The 24,008-nt window shown below is 45.8% G+C and overlaps 1 protein-coding gene and 1 long non-coding RNA gene across 2 annotated transcripts in view; both read left to right on the top strand.

Annotated features, from left to right (window-relative positions):
• The first annotated feature begins 7,699 nt into the window (after nucleotides 1–7,699).
• Nucleotides 7,700–11,561, top strand: LOC136148276 (uncharacterized). The gene is made up of 3 exons (XR_010659493.1): nucleotides 7,700–7,843; nucleotides 8,440–8,513; nucleotides 11,457–11,561. It is a non-coding gene; the product is annotated as an uncharacterized lncRNA (long non-coding RNA).
• Nucleotides 11,562–23,511: 11,950 nt separating this feature from the next.
• The window catches only part of EXTL3 (exostosin like glycosyltransferase 3), a 125,360-nt gene continuing 124,863 nt past the window's right edge, over nucleotides 23,512–24,008 (top strand). The window contains exon 1 of the mRNA XM_065908047.1: nucleotides 23,512–23,622. The gene's annotated coding sequence lies outside the window, so the exon portion shown is untranslated. The remainder of the gene's footprint in view (nucleotides 23,623–24,008) is intronic.

The raw sequence follows: 24,008 nt of genomic DNA, 5'->3' as shown, positions 1-24,008 counted from the left end.
ACAGAACATCTATCAATATGCCAGCAAATTTGGAAAACTCAGCAGTGGCCACAGGACTGGAAAAGGTCAGTTTTCCTTCCAATCCCAAAGAAAGACAATGCCAAAGAATGCTCAAACAAGTATACTGCACAATTGCACTTATTTCACATACTAGCAAAGTAATGGTCAAAATTCTTCTAGCTAGGCTTTAACGATACATGAACTGAGAATTTCTAGATGTTCAAGCTAGATTTAGAAAATGCAGGGGAACCAGAGATCAAATTGCCAACCTCTGTTGGATCATAGAAAAAGCAAGAGAATTCCATAAAAACATCTAGTTCTGCTTCATTGACTACACTTTGACTATGTGAATCACAACAAAGTGTGGAAAATTCTTAAAGAGATGGAAATACCAGAGTTCCTTACCTGCCTTCTGAGAAACCTGTATGCAGGTCAGGAAGCAACAGTTAGAACTGGACATGGAACCACAGACTGGTTCCAAATTGGGAAAGGAGTACGTCAAGGCTGTATATTGTCACCCTGCTTATTTAACTTATATGCAGAGTACATCTTGTGAAATGAGGGGCTGGATGAAGCACAGCTGAAATCAACATTGCAGAGAGAAATATCAATAACCTCAGATATGCAGATGATTCCACCCTTAGGGCGAAAGTGAAGAGGAACTAAAGAACCTCTTGATGAAAGTGAAAGAGGAGAGTGAAAAAGCTGGCTTGAAACTCAGCATTCAAAAAACTAAGATCATGACATCTGGTCCCATCACTTCTTGGCAAATAGATGGGAAAACAATGGAAACAATGACAGACTTTATTTTCTTGGGCTCCAAAATCACTGCAAATGGTGACTGCAGCCTTGAAATTAAAAGATGCTTGCTGCTTGGAAGAAAAGCTATGATAAACCTAGACAGCATATTAAAAAGCAGAGACATTACTTTGCCAACAAAGTTCCATTTAGTCAAAGCTATGGTTTTTTCAGTCATGTATGGATGTGAGAGTTGGACTATAAAAGCTGAGCACTGAAGAAATGATGCTTTTGAACTGTGGTGTTGGAGAAGACTCTTGTGAGTCCCTTGGACTGCAAGGAGATCAAGATGGATTCTAGCAAAGAGGCTTCTGAGTAGGTTGACATCATCTACTGAGGGGTGGCACCCTCTCACTTTTTGACTATGGAGGAGCCTTTCTGTACGTGTGCAGTTGGGAAGTTTGCCTTGACTTCCAGAATGAGAACAATATGGTTTCTTTACCTCTTATCTGGGCAGGCTCAGCTCCTTCTCACTCCTGCTATTACCTTCATCTTAGGGTATCTGTCAGTGGGAGGACAGACTCCAGCTCTCAGCCTGGGCCCACTATTTCAGAGTGGCATGCATGGAGGAGTGTGGAAGCTCGTGCTGTCTCCCCACACCTCGCTCTGGGCATCTCACCCATCTGGCTCCTCCTGCGTTACCTCGTTTTACACTAAACCAGTGTAACTGGAGGCTCCGTCTGAAGACAGTGACAGCAGATAATGGAAGGGGACCCTTGTCGTGCACTTCCCTGACAATTAGTGATGTTGAGCCTCTGTTCAGGCACCTGCTGGCCGTCTGAATATCTTCTTTACAAATATGTCAGTTCGGGTCCAGACCACCCAGCACCCCAGGATGCCCTCTGCCGCTGCCCAGCATTCTCCAGTCAGATTCCCCGGATGGGCAGGAACTGAGGCCGAGCTATTTGCTTTCCTGCTGAAATGAGGCGGAAGAATGAGCTGGTGGGGCCCCTTGACTGGAGACTCAGGTCAGGCGGAACTGCGAAACAACCGTATTCCCTGGCCAGACGGGCCCCCCAGCAAAGCCACTGGCTGGGATGTCTGCTCCCGCACGTGGTAAGTGGGTACCTGGTTCACAGAGGGCCGCAAGCAGTACCCTGCAAGCCCGGCACTCTGTGTCTGTTTGATCCCTGATGGTGGAGCCCTGCCACTCTCCCAAGTAATTTCTTTGAGGCAAGACCCAAACGGGCCTCCCTGGGAGCACGCTCCACAATGCTGGAAAGCTGGCTGTCCATTTGGGCTTCTCTTTTTGCCTGCCAGAGGGACTAGGTAGGGGCGGGATGAGGGCTCTTCAGGCAGTGCGTCGCCAGCCTCGGGGAGGAACAACATGGTCAGACTGTGATTGCTCCTTCTACCTTCGAACGTGGTCCCCCTCAGTCTCTGTGGTCCAGATGGGTGCTTCAGCCTCACCCCTGCGTCTTATGATTTTCTCTGTGGAAAGATGCTAGTTGATCCTCTTGTGAGGGGTGCTGAAGTGGCTTGAGGCATGGCTCCATCCTTATGAACGTACCTTGGGGAAGATGCTGCTGCAGACCCAGCTGGGGCACCGGGACAAGCTCTTAATGGCCCAGAAAGTTGGGCTGGTGATGGCGGGATCTGCTAGTATTGGAGGGTCTCCTCTGAGGCAGTGGCGCGGGGCCTGTGACTCACTAGGGGAAAAGGCCCCTGGCAGCAGTTGTGCGGAGTACTCACTGGTGTCAGCCGTCCTGGAGGCCACCATTTTCTCACCAAGACCCCCCAGCCCACCCCAGCAGCCTTGCTGTTGTTGTTTAGTCACCAAGTTGTGTCTGACTCTTTACAACCTCATGGACGCAGCACGCCAGGCTGCCCTGTCCTTCACTATCTCCCGGAGTTGGCTCAAACTCATGTCCACTGAATCGGTGATGCTATCCAACCATCTCATCCTCTGCTGCCCGTTCTCCTCCCACCTTCACTCTTTCCCAGCATCAGGGTCTTCTATAATGAGTCAGTTCTTTGAATCAGGTGGCCAAAGTATTGGAGCTTCAGCTGTAGCATCAGTCCTTCCAATAAAAATTCAGGGTTGATTTCCTTTAGGATTGACTGCTTTGATCTCCTTGCAGTCCAAGGGAAAGACTCTCAAGAGTCTGCTCCGGCACCACAAATTGAAAGCATCGATTTTGTAGCCCCTCAGAGATGTAGACTCAGTAGGTCTGAGGTGGGGCCCAAGAGTCTGAATCTGGAAGCGCACATGGCTCTGATGCCTATGGCTGAGGACCACACTTAGAAAAACACTCCTACACATTATAGATTCTCGAACCCATCGGGCAGCAAGCACATCCTTGGATCACAGAAGGACAAATAAACAGGTGATGATGAGTTGTTTTGAATACTGCTTGAGATTCTTTTTTCCTTTCCCCTTTGTCCCCGAATCTTGGGTCTGCAGCAGCTTGCCTGTGCTGTGGGGTGGGCACGTGGGAAGTGTGGACACCTGCCAGCCAGCCTGGGGGGTGCAGCGCAGCTCCAGGGAGGGACAGGGCAGTTCTGAGTCACCTTTCCTAATGAGCATCGCTTGTTGACTGACTGGAGGGGAGGAGCTCATTATTCATGTTTGGCCCAGGGCCTTCTCTCTTGATTGCAAAGGAGCAGAGGCCCCGCGGCTTCCACCATGTTCACCTCTGTGGGAAAAAAAGTGGAAAGATCATCAAAGCAACACTTTAGTTCACCCTTCTCATTGAAAAGAGTTAGATTAGCTGGAAGGAAGCTTATGAGGCTGTTTGGCAGAGAATTTTCACACTTGATCTATTCCTTTCTTCCTCCATCCATTACCCCCTGCCCAGCCCACCTTGATCCCTTGAATAGGGACATTGTCTGCTCCAAGTCATCCAAAACAAAGCCTCTGTTCTTTTGAGCAATTCCTGTCCCCCCTCCTCCCGCCCCCAGATGCTTCAGAAACATAACCCCTAAGAAAACAACATGAGGTTCAAGAATATCGTGTCAGTATCCCTATTCCTGTAAAAGGCCTGGCCTAATCCAGAAACTTCATTTCTCATATTGTCCTTGTTTCAGAATCCGACAGTACCTTTTTCTTTGTCTCTTGGTAGAACTTTCAAATAAAGCCCCTAGAGCCAAACATATTTGGAGTTAAAAATTAAGTTGGAAAACAGGGTGGAATTTGTGGAGCTTAACTCCAAAGTGCCTTCCTGGACCAACCACAGTCAACACTTCTGGTTGATGGTTTCAACATAAGCAACCTTCTTCAATCATGAGACGGCTCTATACAGAGGCGTAAGGGGAGGTTCCTCCCTCCCTGGAAGAGGAAGGTTCGCATCATCCTGGCCCCTGGTTCTGTAGCCCACAGGGACTGGAAAGGAGAGAAGCCTTATCTCCTCTTCCTGCAGCCTTGGCTCCCATTCTCCATCCAGGGCACCCAGGACTCCTGCTGGCCCCTGGACAGCTTCTGGGCTAAGCTTGTATCGATTCAAAGATGTCCATTTTCATCTGTGGGAGTCCATTCACTAGGTCTTGAGAGGCGAATGATTTGCTAAGATAACACTGCTCAGGGGGTGGCTCCCATCTGACGTCATTCTAGAATGGCTCCTATCATCAAGTTGGAAGACCGCGGTGCTCCCTTTGAACGTGGGGCGTAAGTTTAGATGAGAGAGAAGGTGGGGTGGCGAGGGGAATGCTAGCTTCCTTTCTTTGCTTGCGGCTCTTTTTGGTCATTTCTCCATGTTCTGCCTCGTGGCATCTTTCTCTTTGCTTTTGCTCCTCTGTAGCTCTCTTTAAGGCTTCCCTGGTGGCTCAGTGTTAAAGAATCCACCTGCCAAGCAGGAGACTCAGGTTTGATCCCTGGGTTGGGAAGATCCCCAGAAGGAAATGGCAACCCACACCCGTATTTTTGCCTGGAAAATCCCGTGAGGAGAGAAACCTGGTGGGCTACAGTGCATGGGGTCACAAAAGAGTCGGACACAACTGAGTGACTAAGCAACAACAGTCTTGTTTAAACCAGGAGCTCTTTTTTTGGCTGCACCATTCAGCTTGTGGGACCTTAATTCCCTAACCAGGGATTGAACCCGGGATATGGCAGTGAAAACCCAGAATCCTAACCACTAGGCTCCAGGGAACTCCATTAAAACAGGAGTTCTGAACCGATGGTTCATGGATCCCTTGAATACACAAGAATTTGTCTATTTTCACATTGTCAAAGTGGACTGAGAGAAAGAACAATCATCCTAAACTTCTCCCCGCTTTCCTTTCTCTGACACTCTTGTTGCCCCCTTAGGATTCTGCCTCTTGTACTATTACGGCTCTTCCCCCCAATCCGTGTCTCTCCCGTTTCTTCTCTCATGAGCTCATGTGCTAAGTCACCCTCGGTCATGTCCGACTCTTTGTGGCCCCACAGACCGTAGTCCGCCAGGCTCCTCTGTCCATGGGATTCTCCAGGCAAGAATACTGGAGTGGGTTGCCCTGCCCTCCTCCAGGGCGTGTTCCTGACCCAGGGATCAAATCCCTGTCTCTTCTGTCCCCTGCTTTGGCAGGCAGGTTCTTTACCACTAGCGCCATCTGGAAAGCCTTTCTTCTCTCCTTCCTTCTCTCTTTCTCCTTCTGTCTTTGGCTTATTGCCCCATGCCATCTTTTTTTTTTTCTTTCTGAAAATAGGGTATAATACAAAAGTGAATACTAATAATTGTCACATATTGAACAATGTTCAGTTTTAAATGAAGGTTTAATTTCCCTAGTTATGTTCTTAATTTTAAAAGCTACTGAACTGGACATTTTTCTCGAAAGAAAAAGTCACGAGGGGTAATTGTTGGCTCCTCTTTTTTAACTCCTCTGTGACAGTTCATTCTACCCACTGTGAGCTCTCAGCTGTGAATGAGAGCATAGCTTCCTGCCCACGTCTAATCAGACATCGGGAGGGCAATCGCGCCCCCTCGTGTCAGAGTTTTAGATTGCATATTGCGTTAGATGAGGAAGGTAACTGAATCTAATTATTTAACAGAATTTGAAGTCATGAACAGGATTGCTTTCAGCAGCTTGCTGGTCTATCCGAACGGGGGGCTTCAGAGAGAAAGCCCCACTAGGGCAGAGGGAACAGGGAAGGGTCTGATTCTTTGTCATCGGAGCAATACAAGACTCCTCAACCATTAGATAGAGTGGATCTTTGTCCTTAAAGAGTACAGACTGCAACACCACCTTCTGGTGTTTTGATGTTTTGATATATTAATATTCCAGTATTTTGCTGGCATAATGCTGCCACCATGGTAATTTAAAAAATCTGAAACACATATTGAGATACACTTAGAGAATTAGGCACTGCATTAATTTTCAAATGGTAAAGCTTACTCAAAAGTGTTCTTTTATGCCTGTATAACATTCAAGAAGAGAAAGAAAATCAACTGATAGAAAATCTCTTGCAAGAACGAGTCTCCATTTTAAGACTTTAGAAACTTCATTTATCATATTACCCCAGGGGAAGGAAATGGCAATCCCCTCCAGTATTCTTGCCTGAGGGAAACCCCATGGACAGAGAAGCCTGGCGGGCTACAGTCCATGGGGTGGCAAAGAGTCGCATACGACTTAATGACTATCCCTGCTTCAAACCCCCAAAGTACCTTTTTCTTGGAACTCTTTATCTCTTGGTAGAACTCTAGAATAAAAACCCAAGTGCCATACTTACCTGTTTGGAGTTAAAAATTAAGTTGGAAGATAAGGTGGAATTTGTGGAGCTTAATTCTAAAGTGCCTTCCTTGGACCAGCCCCAGATGACACCCCAAGGAAAGGAAGAAGCCTGGGGCAAAGGTCAGCATTAGACACTTCAGGTGGAAGTTTCCAACACAGATACCCACCTTCTCTAACCATGAGACCGCTCTACACAGAAGTGCACAGGGAGGTTCCTCCCTCCTCAGAATTCTACAGTGTCCAAATGTAAAATTGTTGTTGTTTTCCGGGCATTCATCTTGTTCCTATGCAATGTGCAAAACTGACATCCATCCTGGGATGGGAGAAGGACAGCATCCATGGGAGCCTCAGGGACCAAGGGAGGATATGGTTCTGAAGGTGAGAAACAACCATGGTGTTAGAAGCTGTTGTCAAAACGCTCCGCAGTCAAAGCAGCTGCACCGAACTCTCAGAAACCTAGTAAAACACGCAGCTACGGAGGTGCCGGAGGGAACCATGTACGGGCAGTTATATTGATTGCAGGCCAAGCACTGGGAAGAAATGAACTTACCATCTCATCTTTTTTAAGGGACATGGGATAAGGTGATGTGAGATGGGAGTAGGAACCAACAATTACTGAGCACCTACTGTATGCCCCTCGCTGCCTCTCATATAACCTTCAAAACAGCTCTGGGTGGTAGGTAGTATTAGCCCTAGTTTTCAAAAATCGAGAATGAGAATCAGGTTAAGCGGCATGATTTTTTCATGTTCCTATGATGAATTTTCTGAAGCGTCCCACAGTAACTCCCTGCAAAGCTGAATCAAAGGTGGGGTCAGCTGTAGTTGCCCGGACCTCACTCTCTAAGGACTCTCCAGTCTTGCTGGAGTGTAATAACGGGGAGAACGTTAATTCCACTCCCCCCACCCCGCCCCCGCTCAGCACTTTCTCTTAGGGAGAATGGAGTAAAAAGCTGTAAGAAATAGTCGAGGGGCTTCTGGGGGTGAAGTGGAGCTGTAACGCCCGGCTCCTAGCCGTCCTTCTGGAATGCGGAGAAGGCAGTGATTAACTCATGACTCTGGTTTGCTGAGATGCAAGGTTAGAGAGCCGGTTTGGGACCGCGCAGGAAAGGCGGAGCGGCTGCCACCAGAGGGCGCCCTTCGCCCCTCCCTACACCCCGCCCCGTCCACACCCCGCGCGCGGCTCTGGCGCCAGCCTGGTCTCCACCCGCATCTCTTTCATTTCTCCAGTCTTTTCCTTTCTCCTCGCCCCGCTCCCTCCACGCTCACCCGCTCCCGCTCTTCTCTCTGAGGCTCATAAGGTAGCAATGAAGGAAACCTCCTGTAACTGCTTTTCCACCGCTAGGCACTTTGTTGTGTCTATCCATGGAGGTCGTCTGGCAATTTTATGTGACGTTCACTTTGGGTAAATCTTTTCAGTCCTTAATAACAACGTTGCTGGAATTGTTTTACCAGGGGGGAAAAAAGCAAGCCCACCATACTAGAATTACAACAGGGCTTGCTTTTTAACTTTTAGAGTGATAGGTAGTTAAAAAGCCAATTTCCGGGTGATCACGTAAATGTATGTCTAAATGGGAAAGGTGTTTCATAAAAGAAAATCTAGCCTTTTTCCAAATTCCTTTTAAAAACGAAATAATCCAGAACGTTGTAGAAAATAGTTGGATCTTTTTCCCCACATGGTAAGAGGAAATATGTAAATGGAAGATTGGGAAGAGAGAGGGGATCACACAGAGGCATGGGGTAGAAAAAGAAATAGGAAGATAAGGAAGACATAGTGGGAGGAGGGCACAGTTTGACCTGAGGAAAAGAGGATGAAAAAGTGATGAAGAGAAAAGGGAAAGAAAAGAGGCACGTATCACGTGCCCAGAGTGACTTAAGTCGGTAGAAATTAAAGCCCGGGTGTTAGCACCTTAGGTTTTCCTTGCCTATGAGGCGGAAGGTGAGGGGGAAATCCAGGGAAAAGAGTCCTAGAGAGACTGCTAGCTCCACCGTCTTCCTCAGAGCATGTGCTCATCTTCTATACCCACAGCAGAGGAAACTGCAGCAGGAAGGTCCAAATCTGTTCCCCTTGCAAGGTGAGTGTGCTTCCATCTGCCAGGCTGTCTGCTTGCTTTGCACGTCTCCCCACATCATATGCTAACAGCACCCATCGTCTGCCATCCTGGCACGAGCCCAAGAAGACGCAGCTAAATTAGAAGGTGGGGGAGAAGAGGAGAGCACGCCTTGTTTTCTGCTCTGGAATTTGGGGTGACTCATGAGTCATTGCTGCTGTTCAGTCGCTCAGTCGTGTCTGACTCTTTGAGACCCCTTGGACTGTAGCCCACCAGGCTCCTCTGTTCATGGGATTCTTTAGGCAAGAATACCGGAGTGGGTTGCCATTTCCTTCTCCAGGGGATCTTGAGGCCTTTGCAGGTCCAGACAATTGGGATCCTTTAGAAAAGGATTCTCAGTTTTCTGCTGGGCTTGCCCGATGTCTCCTCCTTCCCTTTGACCTGGTTGGTCCGCTTCTGAATATCAGCAGATTTTTGTGGGAACAGTCTTGGGATTCAGTTGAAATAAATGCTGCTCCAAGATAAGGCTCTTTAGTTCACTTTTGGTGGTCTGGAGTTCATTCCTTTTTTGATTCAAACAACAAGTATTTGTTGCATGATTTCCACATGCCAGAACAGGAAACAGGGTGGATTGATAGATCCCTGCTGTCTCACAGAGATTCTCTTCTCAAAGAGCAGGACAGGACCAAAGAAATAAACAAGAAATCTATCAACAAGTAACATGAGCTACACAGAGAATTACAATAAGTCACCGTAATAGCGAGTGAATGGGTGGGCTTCTGGCATGGGTCCTCTGAGCTGGTGACATCACACGGAGTACTAGAGGCCCCCATCCTGCAAAGATATGAGGGGACACACTGCAGGCAGAGGCACAGCTGGTGCAAAGGCCACAGCCCAGGACTAATGTTGGAACATTTGAGGAACAGAGACAAGGCTAACTTGTCCTGAGCCCAGTGAATGAACAGAGAGGTGTGGGATGAGTTGGAAAGACAGTGGAGGGTAGGGGGGTTCATTGAGGCTTTTCTGACTCAAAAGAAGGAATTTGGAATTTTTTTTCCAAGTGCAGTGGGAAATCATCAGAAAGCTTCAAGCTTAGGGATGATTTGACCTGGTCTGTATTGGCTCAGATGGTAAAGATTTTGCCTGCAATGCAGATTCAATCCCTGGGTTGGGACGATCCCCTGGAGGAGGGCATGCAGCCCACTCCAGAATTCTTGCCTGGGAAATCCCATGGACAGAGCCTGACGGGCTACAGTCCATAGGGTTGTGAAAGAGTTGGACACGACTGAGTGACTAACACATGCACACAAGTATTTTTAAAAGGTCACTGGTGGGTTTGTGAAGCGGGAACAAGTCTGGGGTCAGGGTGGATACCACAATGGTAAAACAGAAATTCATGGTGGCCCAGACTTGATGGTTGTGGAGTTGTAGTAGAGATGTGGAGAAGAGAATGGATTAGGGTGCGTTGTAAATGTAGCATCAAAGGCCCTGAGGAAGATGAAAGAAAGAGACCCAGGAACATCCCTAGATTTTTGGCTTAAGTTACCAAGTGGATTGTGTTGCCCTTTTCTGAGACAGGGTGCTTGAAAGAGGAGCCAGTCTGGATGTGGGAAGGTAGAGTAAAGAGCTCTCTTCTGGGCAAGTTCATTTGAGATGTCTGTGAAACCATTCAAGTCTTCATCTAGAGTTCTGGGCAGAGGTCAGGGCTGAAAATACCAATTTGGGGAGCCAGTGGGCTGTAGGAAGAATCCCCTAGTGCTGTTTTTTAAATTGCTATTGCGTTTGTCTTCCTCTGCTTCCCTGGTGACTTAGATGGTAAAGAAATTGCCTGCAATGCAGGAGACCTGGGTTCAGTCCCTGGGTCTGGAAGATTCCCTGCAGGAGGAAATGGCAACCCACTCCAGTATTCTTGCCTGGAGAATTCCATGGACAGAGGAGCCTGGCAGGCTACAGTCCATAGGGTCACAAAGAGCTGGATACGATTGAGAACTAATTCTTTCCTTCCTTTTTGTCTTCCTCTGCCCACATTCTCTTCTCCTAAGACCATGCAGCCTTCTTTTCTTGATCTACTGGCTCTTCTTTGTATGTATGACGACCTAGGCTGACCAAAGTCCTTATTGACCCTGATCATTTTTCCATGTTGGAAATATGGGAATAGGACCACATTCCCATCTATTCCCATCACCCTCCAGTATCCCACGTTATACACACACACATACATACTCTCTCTCTCTCTCTCTCTTCTGGATCTTACAGCATATATATGTAAATACAGGTTAAGGAAAGCACATTGAATGGAGCAGTTGGGGAGGCTTCCAAAATATCAATATCAAAAGATAATATCAATTTTTAATGACCTTTACTGGTGGCTCAGATGGTAAAGAATTTGCCTGCAAGGTGGGAGACCCAGGTTCGACCCCTGGGTAGGAAAGATCCCCAGAAGGGAATGGCAACTCACTCTAGTATTCTTGCCTGAAGAACTCCATGGACAGAGAAGCCTGATGGGCTACAGTCCATGAGGTCACAAAGAGTCAGACATGACTGAGCAACTAATAGACCCACACCCTGTTTCTCTGATAGAAAAACTGAGCTGCCGGTGGATCTAGGTTTTCATGTACAGCTTACCAGGGTGGAGGCAGAAACTAAGCCCCCTTCTGTACCTCATTTGCTGGCGAGCAGAGCTACAGAGACATGCTAACACATCTAGGGGTCCCTTCATCCCCAGTCTGAACCTGATACCTGCAAATACTCTGCCTCTTGCTGTCACTGGGACCAGAGGAAACAGGAATGAACTGCGACTCCAGAGCCCAGCACCAAGGTCTAGCTCTGACCCTGAGATCCAAAAAAAAGAAGGAAAATGCTTATTGAGGATTCTTATGTGGCAAAACTGTGCCAGTGCTCTTCAGGTTTCAGCCTTAATTTTAACAGCAATCCTGTGAAGTGATTCCTATTATGCCTGTTTTACAGATGAAGAAACAAGGGCCCAGACGGCTGCAATGACTTCGTGGTGTGTGGGAATCAAGCCCTGATCTATTGGAAGCTATTGTCCTGTATTGCTCCACCTTGTCATGTACCCAAGGGCCAGATTTTTACCTTCTCTGGCCCAGAGTGTCTTCGTTTATTAAATGGAACATGACATTTTTTATTTTTATGGGTTCATCTAACTCTGATATTCTGGATTGTAAATGCATTTGAATGCTTAACTTTCCACTTTTCTAAGCAAGGGTTTTGAATCATACTGTGAGTGACATGCTTCAGCCACAGTGTGACTTTCACCCTTTCACTACAAGAGGGGATAATTGACCTTGCTTGTGGAGTGGATTTGTTACCCTGACACCCAGGAGTGAAAGGCCACTTAGACACAGAGAGGATACTGACATAGCTTCTTTGTTCCCCTTGTTTATAGCTCTTGGTTTCTTCTTCTCTTTCTTTGTCTTTGGAAAATGCTTCTCATTTTCTAAATCCTTGTGCATTGAAGACCAATTTTGCCAGAGAAATGTCAAAGGAGACACGGGGTTAAATACAGAATTGATTCTGCAGTAGCTGCAGTAGCCTGACTGTCACCCCAGACCCCATCATCCTAGTGAGAGCAGAGGCTTGGCATTCTGGGATCACCACCTCCTTTGCCAACAGCAAAGGGCAAAGGGTTCTTTCCTAATTGATGTTTGCCTGTCTGGATCCTGAAGGGCATTCTGATGGTTGGAAGGAAAGGCAGCGCCTGGCTGGCAGCATGATGTTTTGGTCAAAATCTGTCTTCACTGCAGAAATTCTCATGGTGTTTTAATCTCATCCTTTTGGGTGATTGTCCATTTATAACATGTTTTTTAAAACTTTAGCAAGGGGACTCTTTTTAGTGTTCTTGACAATTATCTATTCATGAAGAATTGTTATTATTAATTTTGTATAAAATATACCATGAATGGGGGTTGGATTTTGTAAAGTACCTTTGCTGTATCTTAGTATGTTCATATGATTTTTCTTCTCTAGATTGATATGCTGGGTTCCTTCCATTCATTGATTTTGGAGGGTATGCAAGGCTAGAGTTTTGAACTAGCCTTGTATACCCAGGATAAATTCCACTTGGTATTATTTATACCATTATAAAAGAATGGTATAAAATTCTTTTCACATAGTGTTGGCTTCAACTTACTAATAATTCTTTAAAGGTTTTTGCTTCTGGGTTCATGGGAGATACTAGTTTTGTTTTCTTTTCTTGTGAAGTCTTTTGTCTGGTTTTGGTATTGGGATAGTGCTGTCCTCATGGTATCAGTTAGGAAGTGTTCCTGTGCCTCTCTTTTCTGGGAAAGATGCTAAGGGAATCGATACAATTTCTCCCTTAAATGTTTGTTAAAAGTCATCAGTGAAACCATCTGGGCCTAATGCTTTCAGTTTTAGAAGGTTATTAATTATTGATCCACTTACTTTCTTTAATAGAGAAAAGCCTGTACAGATTATATATTCTCTATGTGAGTCTTGGTAGAAAAAGAGTTTCGGGGGAAAAAGACTTGTATCTTCAAGGAATTGACCCATTTCATCTAAGTTATCAAATTTGTAGGTATAGGTTTGTTCATTATATTCCTTTATTACTTACAACATCCATGGGGGGTGTTATGACAGCCCCACTTTCATTTCTGATATTGGTAATTTCTCTCTTTTTCTCTTTATTAGCTTGGCCAGGGGTGTATCCATTTTATCGACCTTTTCAAAGAATCGGCTTTTGGGTTTGCTGATTTTCTCTGTTGCTATACTGCTTTCAATTTCATTTATTTCTATTCTAACTGCAATCTGCCTCTCAATGCAGGAAACTTAAGAGATATGGGTTTGATCCCTGGGTTGGGAAGATCCCTTGGAGGAGGGCATGGCAACCCACTCCAGTATTCTTGCCTGGAGAGTCCCATGGACATAGGAGGCTGGTGGGCCACAGTCCCTGGAGCCATAAAGAGTTGGACACGACTGAGGTTACCGAGCACACAGCCATGCACAGTGTAAGCTTAGACTACTGGCTTTAGATCTTTCTTCTTTTGTAGTAAATGTATTAAATGCTATAAATTTCCCTTTATGCACTGCTTTCTCTGTATATGATAGATTTTGATAAATTGTGTTTTCAATTAGTTTAAATTTTTAAAATCTTCTCTTGAGACTTCTTTGACCCATGTGGTATTTAGAAGCGTATTGTTTAGTCTCCAAATATTTTAGAATTTTTCAGCAATCTTTTTGCTATTGATTTCTAGTTTATTTCCACTGTGGTTTGAGAGCATACTTTGGTTTCTTTTTTTTTTTTAATTTGTTAAGGTATGACAAGGAAGCAACCTGTGTCTATCAGCAGATGAATGGGTAAAGAAGATGTGGTATATATATACACAATGGAATACTACTCAGTCATAAAAAGAATGAAATAATGCCATTTGCAGCAAGAGATTATCATACTAAGTGAAGTAAGTCAGACAAAGACAAATATTGTATGATACTGCTTATATGTGGAATCTAAAAAAAATGATACAAGAGAACAAAACAGAAATAAACTCATGGACTTAGAAAACACATTTATGGTACCAAAGGGGAAAGGGAGGGAGGGATAACTTAGGAGTTTGAGATTAACATTAACTAGTGTATTTAAAATAAGTAACATGGATCTACTATATAGTACGGGGAATTATACTCAATGTCTTGTGATAACATATAATGGAAAAAGAATCTTAAAAAGAATGTAGAGTTTTCCCTTGATTAGTATTAATGTGGTGTATCTTTCTCCATTTCTTGAATTTAAAAAACTATTGTATCAAATCTATCACGAGTGAAATTATTACTTTGAAGAATGTAACCACTCTTGCAAAAAGCAGGATAGTAAGCCATTTTCAGTCATTCACACCTTAGTATAAATCAGTGCATAAGCTCCTTTCAGTAAACAGATAAGGACAACTTTATGTGGAAGGAAATGGAGAAGCTGTAAGAGATGATGAGTCAGTAGCTGAGAAAGGGAGATAGAAGTCCTATGGAGAGAAAGGAGGGGTAGTCAGATGTAAAAGGCACATCTTGTTCTCCTGAAGACTTTTGCTCAAGCCTGATAGGGCCTGAATGTGTAGGAGCGTCCCTGTCTAGGTGAACTCATCAGAAGCTGTGTACTCATGTGTACTGAGTGTGGACCTCGATATGGAGCAGGAGCTAGGAACACACGAGGGCTCCCGGGAGCAACCTAGTGACCACCTAGTGGCTCCATACAGTCTGTCTCAGAACTTGCTGTGGTTTTGCTCTCTAGGTATATGAAATTGAAGGGAAAAGAAAATTAACATATAGGCTTATTCCCCAAGTTTCCTTTTTTGCTTCCTTCCTTAAGCCACATCATCTCAAACCCTCTTTACTTGGACTGCATCAAGGTAGCCTAGTGTTCCCAGTTATGCTCAACTCCAGGAGGTGGGATGTTCTTTCAAAGCCCACTTCCTGTCAGAGTGTCTCAGTCTTGAGAGGATCTGTCCAGGCAGGACTAGCTCTTCAGCCAAGCTGAGTATGTGGTGTGTCTTGAGGGTGTGATTTGAGGAACGCCCACATGGTTCCCACATTCAAGACATTTCTTCCCTACTCATGCCTAAAATCCTGTCCTTGATGATTCATATCTGTTGTTAGCACCTGGGGCCTAAAAGGGAAAGACACCTGGCTGTTTGCTTCCTAATTTTGCCTGGCAGTGGCCCAGGATTAGGGTCATAAAGGGATTTCTGAGTGTACAAATTGGAGTGTCTTGCTGCTGCTGCTAAGTCGCTTCAGTCGTGTCTGACTCTGTGCGACCCCATAGACAGCCATCCACCAGGCTCCCCCGTCCCTGGGATTCTCCAGGCAAGAACACTGGAGTGGGTTGCCATGTCCTTCTCCAATGCATGCAAGTGAAAAGTGAAAGCGAAGTCACTCAGTCGTGTCCGACTCTTCGCGACCCCATGGACTGCAGCCCACCAGGCTCCTCCGTCCCTGGGATTTTCCAGGCAAGAGTACTGGAGTGGGGTGCCATTGCCTTGCAACTTCTCATAAATGCTGACAAAATTCAGTATGAGGCCTCAAGGCTTTGGGGCAGGGGGAGAAAATCAAAGAGGCTCTCAGTGATTATTTCTTAGGAAGCAGGTTAATAGCAATGGGCTAGGTTTGACCAAACTTAGGCTAGATCATGGCGTTCAACACATGACCCATTGTATATCCTTGTTTGTATTCAGGTCATGTAAAAGCATGTGAAATAAGATTGCATGTTGGCATCTATTCCACTCTGTCTTTATTGGACCAAATTTATTATATGGCAGTGATTTGGTAGCTTGAACTAAAGCTCTGCTGAGTATTCAAATGACCACTTACTCTAATCTCCCTTCTTTCCATTTATATCCCATTTGTAGTTTTTATTTATTTATTTATTTTTTACCTTTTGACTGTACTGAGTGGCATGCAGAATCTTAGTTCCCCCACCAGGGATTGAACTCATGCCCGCTGCATTGGCACAGACTCTTAATTACTGGATTGTCAGGGAAGTCCCTTAAAAAGTTTTTTTTAATCTTATCTTCCATACTTTTCCACTCTTCTCTCAACCGGTTAATATCCACATACCCACAGTGGTCTCTACACCATTTTACTTTCTGAGAATGACTGCGTGTGGACATCTATGGGCATCAAATGTGAACCCATTTTTATCTCCCTTGGGTGGAGCCCTGCCTCTAACTGCAGGCTTACTGGAGCCTCCTAAGTAACCTCTTCAGGCTCTGCTACCTTCAGTCCTCCCCCTTCCACGTGATAGTCCATCTGAGAAAGTCTGCAATCCAGTGGGCACAGTGGAAGCATCCCTGGACACAGGCCAGAGGTTTGAGCTTGAACTCCTGTTCCATCATTTTCCACTTGTAGGTGATTCTGTAAGACAGATGGCACTTAGCCAGTTCTACCTCAGTAATAAGATCTGACTCTGTGGAGGCAAAAACATGTGATGTGTTAACCAATATTCAGAGCAGAATTATTCACAATAACCCAAAGGTGGAAACAACCCAGATGTGTATTAACATATGAATGGATAAACAAAATGTGGTATATTCATACAGTGGAATATTATTCAGCCACAAAAAGAACAGAATTCTGACACATGCCACAACATGGATGAACCTTGAAAATAAGCTAAGTGGAAGATGCCAGATACAAAAGGACAATTATTGTATAATTGCATTTGTAGAAAATACTTAGAATAGGCAAACTCCTGGAGACAGAGTAAATTAGACATTAGATGTTAGTGGAGATTGGGTGAAGTAGAGAGTGGGGAGTTATTGCTTAATAGGCTCAGAGTTTCTGTTTAGGGTGATGAAAAATTATGGAAGTAGTGGTGATGGTTGTATAATTTGTGACTGTCACTAATGCCACCAAATTCTACACTTAAAAATGGTTCAAGTGGCACATTTTATATTACATGTATTTTGCCACAATAAAAGATAGTAAAAAGAACAAACCCCAAACCTGGGGGCTTAATAATAAACCTATCAATGTGACTCAAGATTCCTGGCATGGGAAGACACCCATAGAGCTAGGAAAAGAGTAAAAACTCAGGAAAAACAACTATTAAGACCTAAAATCAAGCAAACATGGCTTCTTTGGGAAAGGCAACTTAGATAAAGTGAAGTTACCAGGAGTGGGGAGTCAGATACAGCTGATGAGTAGATGCTAGATCAGGAAAAGCCTGTGTCTTGTGCAAAAGAAAGTCAACCTGGCCCAGGGAAGGGTTTTTAAGCAGAAAGGAACATACATGTATCAGCTTTGCTCGTGGGAAAAATCACCCCAGCAAGGTGGGGGATTACTGCACAAGAACACCGCTGAGGGGACTTCCCTGGCGGCCAAGTGGCTAAGAATCCGCCTGCGATGCAGGAGGCACGGGTGCGACCCCTGCTCAGGGACCTCAGATCCCACCTGCCGAGAAGCGGCTGAGCCTGTGCGCCGCAACTACTGAAGCCCAAGTGCTCTGGACCCTGCGTGACATGACTGGGGAGTCCGTGCGCCCCAACACAAGACCCCGCGTGACGCAGTGAAGAGCCTGTGTGCCGCCACGAGCCCCGATGTGGCCGGACGAGGGACTGAACTAACAGAAGGACAACGCTGAGAGCAGAGCCAGCTTCTGGGCCAGGCTGTGGGGCACGTGCCCCCCTAGTCTGCACTGGAAACAGGTACAGAGCCCCTGAGAACCAGCTGGAGTGACAGGAGAGCCAGCAGTGTCTCCTGGTTGTCTTACCCACCTTCAGTTCAGCTCAGTTGTGTCCGACTCTTTGTGACCCCATGGACCACAGCATGCCAGGCCTCCCTGTCCATTACCAACTCCCGAAGTCCACCCAAACCCATCTCCATTGAGTCGGTGATGCCATCCAACCATCTCATCCTCTGTTGTCCCCTTCAATCTTTCCCAGCATCAGGGTCTTTTCAAATGAGTCAGCTCTTCGCATCAGGTGGCCAAAGTATTGAAGTTTCAGCTTCAGCATCAGTCCTTCCAATGAACACCCAGGACTGATCTCCTTTAGGATGGACTGGTTGGATCTCCTTGCAGTCCAAGGGGCTCTCAAGAGTCTTCTCCAACACCACAGTTCAAAAGCATCAATTCTTCGGTGCTCAACTTTCTTTATAGTCCAATTCTCACATCCATACATGACCACTGGAAAAACCATAGCCTTGACTAGACAGACCTTTGTTGGCAAAGTAATGTCTCTGCATTTTAATATTCTGTCTAATATTCTTGGTCATAACTTTCCTTCCAAGGAGTAAGCGTCTTTTAATTTCATGGCTGCAGTCACCATCCACAGTGATTTTGGAGCCCAGAAAAATAAAGTCTGCCATTGTTTCCACTGTTTCTCCATCTATTTCCCATGAAGTGATGGGACTGGATACCATGATCTTAGTTTTCTGAATGTTGAGTTTTAACCCAACTTTTTCACTCTCCTCTTTCACTTTCATCAAGAGGCTCTTTAGTTCTTCTTAACTTTCTGCCATATGGTGGTATCATCTGCATATCTGAAGTTATTAATATTTCTCCCAGCAATCTTGATTCCAGCTTGTGCTTCATCCAGTCCAGAGTTTCTCATGATGTACTCTGCCCGCCCTCACGCAAGCTTTATCGGCTATAACAGGAGCCCACGTGTGTCTTGCACTGGGCTCAGCCTCATACCAAGCCCTCAAGTGGGAGAACGACCTTGTGGAATGTAAGTCCAGTGACATGACAGCTGGCTGAGCCCTGGAGACTCTCACCTAAATGCCCCTCTTCCTGTCAAGGTCATCTCAGGGCGAACACCCTAAGAAGGGAAATGAAAGAGGAGTGTTTTCCTTCAACCTGAGAACCTTCTGATTGCTTCACTTGTGCCTGTCCCATTTCTCTTACCCAGACTGAGTGAGCCTCTCTCAGCTCAGGAAGAATGCCCTTTCTCCTGCTGGGTTTGGTCTCCTTGCCCACTCCCTGCCCCCCACTGCCCTGGAGGCTGTGTGGGGGCCTGGATTCTCATGGGGCTGCCCCACTGCTCCCCACTAGCATTGCTGCCCCTTTGAAGGCTCTGCTCTAAACCCGCTGCCCTTCTGTCTGAAGGGCTGTCCTTCTGTCTGCTCCCAGAAACGTCTCCCTGGCAGCTCCCAGCTTTGAGACCCTGAAAACAATTACCTGGGCTTGGTGCTGGGCATGCTGGTGCTCTAACTCTGCATTCAGTGACCTCCTGTTGGTAGTTTGAAATCAACCATGTAGAAGTATTTATGATGCTAAACTCAGCCACTCTGCATTGGTGCCGAATAGAATCTCAGAGACAAAGTTTTAGGTGAAGTAGAAAATTATAGCTTTATTGCTTCACCTGGCAAAGGGGGACACAGCAGGCTCATGACCTGAAAATTTGTATGTCCCTACCCACGAGGCTTTGGTGAGGAGTTTTATAGCAGTGGTACAAGGGCGGGGTTGTTGTTGAGGATCCGGGTTTGTGCAGGGTCCAAGTTCCTTTGATTTGGCCTCAGAGGATCCCCTGATGAGCTTTTTGATTCCCGAGGTTATGAAACTGTGACCTTCTCTCTGGCATGGAGAATGCTTCAAGTAGTTAACATCTGTTTGTTCAGGGCTCTAGTTCTGCAGAAGAGCTCAAAGATGTTGCTAAGTGTATCCCTTGAGGTGGAACTGGGATTCCATACCAAGGCCTCACTATTGTTTCTTGGCTGCTCCTCCCTCGTCCCTGCAGCCTCTCCCCACCCTGATTAGCAGCTATTTGAACCTGCCCTTTGGGATTCAGGGAAGGTCATGGAGGCTAGGGCTTCCCTGATAGCTCAGTTGGTAAAGAATCCGCCTGCAATGCAGGAGACCCTGGTTCGATTCCTGGATCGAGAAGATCTGGTGGAGGAGGGATAGGCTACCCCCGCCCCCCCCGCCCCAGTATTCTTGGGCTTCCCTTGTGGTTCAGCCAGTAAAGAATCTGCCTGCAATGTGGGAGATCTGGGTTCAATCCCTGGGTTGGGAAGATCCCCTGGAGAAGGAAAAGGAAAGGCTACCCACTCCAGCATTCTGGCCTGGAGAATTCCATGGACTATGCAGTCCATGGACTCGTAAAGAGTAAGACGGGACTGAGTGACTTTGACTTCCACTCTCACGGAGGCTGAAGCCTATTTCCTACAAACCAGAAAGGAGGACACAGAAAGGTTTCTATGCCCAGGAGCCCCACAGGGTTCTGTTTAGTTTTATTTACACCACAGAAATCTGCAAACACCATGAATTAGAGCTTTTTTTTTTTCTGGAGAGTCAGTTGTTTTTATCAGTATACCTCTAATTGGGCTTCTGGTTCCTTTAGAAGAATTAACAAACAAATAGATGGAACTGGAGGCGTTAGGGCTTTATTTTCTCAGAGATCTACTGGGTCCCCATCATCTCCAAAAGCAGAAGGCAGGACTCAGTAATGATTTTAAGCTTCTTGTCGAAACCTTGTAGTGAGATGAATTGGGAGAGGCTGGCTCAGCTCAAGAAGACTGGATCAGTCCTTCCAATGAATATTCAGGACTGATTTCCTTTAGGACTGATTGGTTTGATCTCCGTGAAGTCCAAGGGACTCTCCAAGAGTCTCCTCCAACACCACAGTTCAAAAGCATCAATTCTTCGGCACTCAAGCTTTCTTTATGGTACAACTCTCAAATCTATACATGACTACTGGAAAACCATTGCTTTGACTAGACGGACCTTGTTGGCAAAATAATATCTCTGCTTTTTAATAGTCTGTCTAGGTTGGTCATAGCTTTTCTTCCAAGGAGCAAGTGTCTTTTAATTTCATGGCTATACTCACCATCTGCAGTGATTTTGAAGCCCAGGAAAATAAAGTCTGTTACTGTTTCCATTTTTTCCCCACCTATTTGTCATTAAGTGATGGATGATTTTAGGAACAGATTTTATGATCTCAATCCTTGCATCTCCTCACATCTAGAGAAGCACTAAATCCCTACATGGTGACATCAGATCCTCACGACTAGCACAAAACCTTTTGTAAATGAGTGCTTAATGGTATTGAACTCCCCCTTCACCAAAACCTTATATATTGACCTCCCGCCACTACTTCTTTGGAGCAGTCTCTCAGAGCTATCTGAGATGCTGCCTCTTGGGCTACAGTCCTCATTTTTCCCCCAATAAAACTTAACAGCGCTCAAGCTGTGCATCTTTTTTAGTTGACATGCCCAAGCTGAGGCTCTTATCGACCTCCTGAATGAAAGTTGAGTTCCTCACAGGAGGGTGTTTGTGTGTGTTTTCCAGTGATGAGATCCTGCTTACAGTTCTCCACCCACAGCCTCTCTGACCTTGTTCTTGAGGCACAAATGCAAGAGATGGCGCCTTCCTCCCTGGGCGCATGGACACACCTTTTCCAAGCCCTTCCTGCAGGAGGTCAGACACATCTGATCTACTATCTGTGAAGCTAAAGGCTGTCTTCTTCCATTAATATCTCTGGTTCCACTGGGAAAGCCTGAAAGGTGTTAGAGGACAGAAAGAAGAATGCAGTTTGGTTTTATTGTGTTCAAATTGACAGGGTTTTGATATGTTCAAGACTGTATACAGGATTACTAAATAAAAAAGACTGAGTGCAGAAGAATTGATGCTTCTGAATTGTGGTGCTGAGAAGTTCTTGAGAATCCCTTGGACAGCAAGGAGATCAAGCTGGTCAATCCTAAAGGACATCAACCCTGAATATTCATCGGAAGGACTGATGCTGAAGGTCCAATACTTTGGCCACCTTATGCGAAGAGTCAATTCATTGGAAAAAACCCTGATGCTGGGAAAGATTGAAGGCAAAAGGAGAAGAGGGTGGCAGAGAATGAGATGGTTAGATAGCATCACCAACTCAATAGACATGAGTTTGAGCAAACTCCAGGAGATAGTAGAGGATAGGGAAGCCTGGCGTGCTGCCATTCATGGGATCGCAAAGGGTTGGACATGACTTGGTGACTGAACGACAAACCCCTCACCGCTCCCAGAAGGAATCAATCCTGCCAATACCTTGATCTCAGACGTTCAGCCTTGAGAACTGTGAGACAGTATACAGTCAGTGGTAGTTTTAGCTCTAGTAAACTAACACACTCCCTAATAAATTTACTTTTGTTTTGCGCCACATCAGGGTTTGCAGATAAGCAAAACTGTCTTGGTTCACTAAAACCTCAGAATTTTTTCTGTATCATGTAAAGTGAAGGGAAACTAAAATACTGCAGTTCCATTCAAAAGTAGAACTAAAAAAAAAAAAAAAAGTAGAACTAGTCCCCCACAAGTTAGGGCTGTTTAAAAAGTTGTTCAGCAAAGATAAAACAACTTTGCATGCATGCTTAGTCTGTCAACTTGTTGGGACCCTATGGACTATAGCCTGCCAGGCTCCCCTGTCTATGGGATTTTTCAGGCAAGAATACTAGAGTGGGTTACCATTTCCTCCTCCAAGGGATCTTCCCCACCCAGGGATCGAACCTGCATCTCCTGCACTGGCAGGCAGGTTCCTTACCACTGAGCCACCAGGGAAGCCTTAAGACATAATAAGACATACATTGTTCCCATGGTTATTTTCACACTTGTTAACACATATATTTTCACATAGAATCACAGGCCATGTGCTTTCTTGGGTTCTGTGTTTTTAACATTTGATAGAAATATTTCTAGCTAGTGATATTCATATTTTTATTTTGGTAGCTACATATTATTTTTTTAAAAGATGGTATTAGCTCAGATGGCAAAGAATCTGCCTGCAATGCAGGAGACCTGGGTTCGATCCCTGGGCCAAGGTTGTTTTATTAAATAACCGAGCAACTAACACACACATATATTATTTTTAACCCTTTCACGTATTTTTAGCTGTTTGTTGCTTTCTAATTTGTCACTGTGAATATTTTTGTATAATTTATTTTTACCCCACTTGAACTGTTTCCTTGAGGTGTATACCAAGAAGAAAAAGTCCTGGATTACACACTTTTATAGTCTATGTTCCGTATTACTGTTATTCTCTAGACAGATTGAGCTGACCTGTGGTTCCACCAGAACTAAAAACTAACTGTGCAGGTTTTTCCATAATCTTCATGGCATTTAATTTTATGATTTTATTTTTATTTATTTATTTATTTTTAGTTTTATGATTTCAAAATGACTTTTCCTAACTTAAAAATCTTTTCCGAGACTGACAGTTGCTTAGCTTTTCACTTATATCACTACCCGGGAGGGGGCCCTAGGCACTTCGAAAGCATCATTTATTTTCATCTTTGGGATATGCGGCAATAGGCAACCAGTACTAACTGCATGTGGCCCCCCTGAGCGCCCGGCGCCTCCGCTCGCTCGGCCGGTTCCCGCACACTGGCCCCGCCAGCTCTGGGGTAGTTCTCGGACGCGCCCGCCAGGGGTCAGCACAGGCTCGGCGGCGGGCTCCGGCTTCCCACAATGCACCGGGAAGTGATCCAGAGGTGACCGAGCTGCGGCTGCGGCGGCCGAGCCCCTAGGGTTTGCGGGCAGCCGAGGGGCGGGGCGTCCAGGGGGCGGGGCGCTATATGGGCGGGGCCAGAGCCTCAGCTCTGGCCTCGGTCGCCCGGCGCTGCGCCTCTCCTGCGGGCAGCGTCCGGTCTCCGGTCGCATGTTCCCGGCCTCGGAGACCTGTCCAGCTGGCGCTGTAGCAAGGTAGTGGGGGGCTCTTCCGGGCCATCCTATTTTTTCTTGGTGGTGGGGTGGGCTGTGAAATCTTAGCTGTTGCCAACCGGAGAAGCCGTAACGTTGCTAAAATTTAGGGATGGAGCAACTAGTTTCGCTCCGAAGAATTTAAAACTCTTGCTTCTGTCCCATTCTCCCGGTGCCCTCCAGTCTCCGCTGGGCTTTGGGAGGCCTGATTTGGGGTGCCCGTGCCAGGGTAATTTCAAGCTCTAGGTTCATCTCTCCTGCCTTATGAAGGGATGCTACCTAGCGGGTGGGGTTAAAATGCGTGAGAACTTTTATGGGTGTAGGCTGGTTTCTTAAGATGTGTGCCTATGTAAAAAGTCCTGAAAAATTAGATGTACTTGGTGTGAGTA

The sequence above is a fragment of the Muntiacus reevesi genome, chromosome 17 (assembly GCF_963930625.1).
Source record: "Muntiacus reevesi chromosome 17, mMunRee1.1, whole genome shotgun sequence".
NCBI classification, from domain to species: Eukaryota; Metazoa; Chordata; class Mammalia; order Artiodactyla; family Cervidae; genus Muntiacus; species Muntiacus reevesi.
The sequence above is the reverse complement of the archived record's forward strand: the minus strand, read 5'-3'. Positions and strand labels throughout refer to the sequence as shown.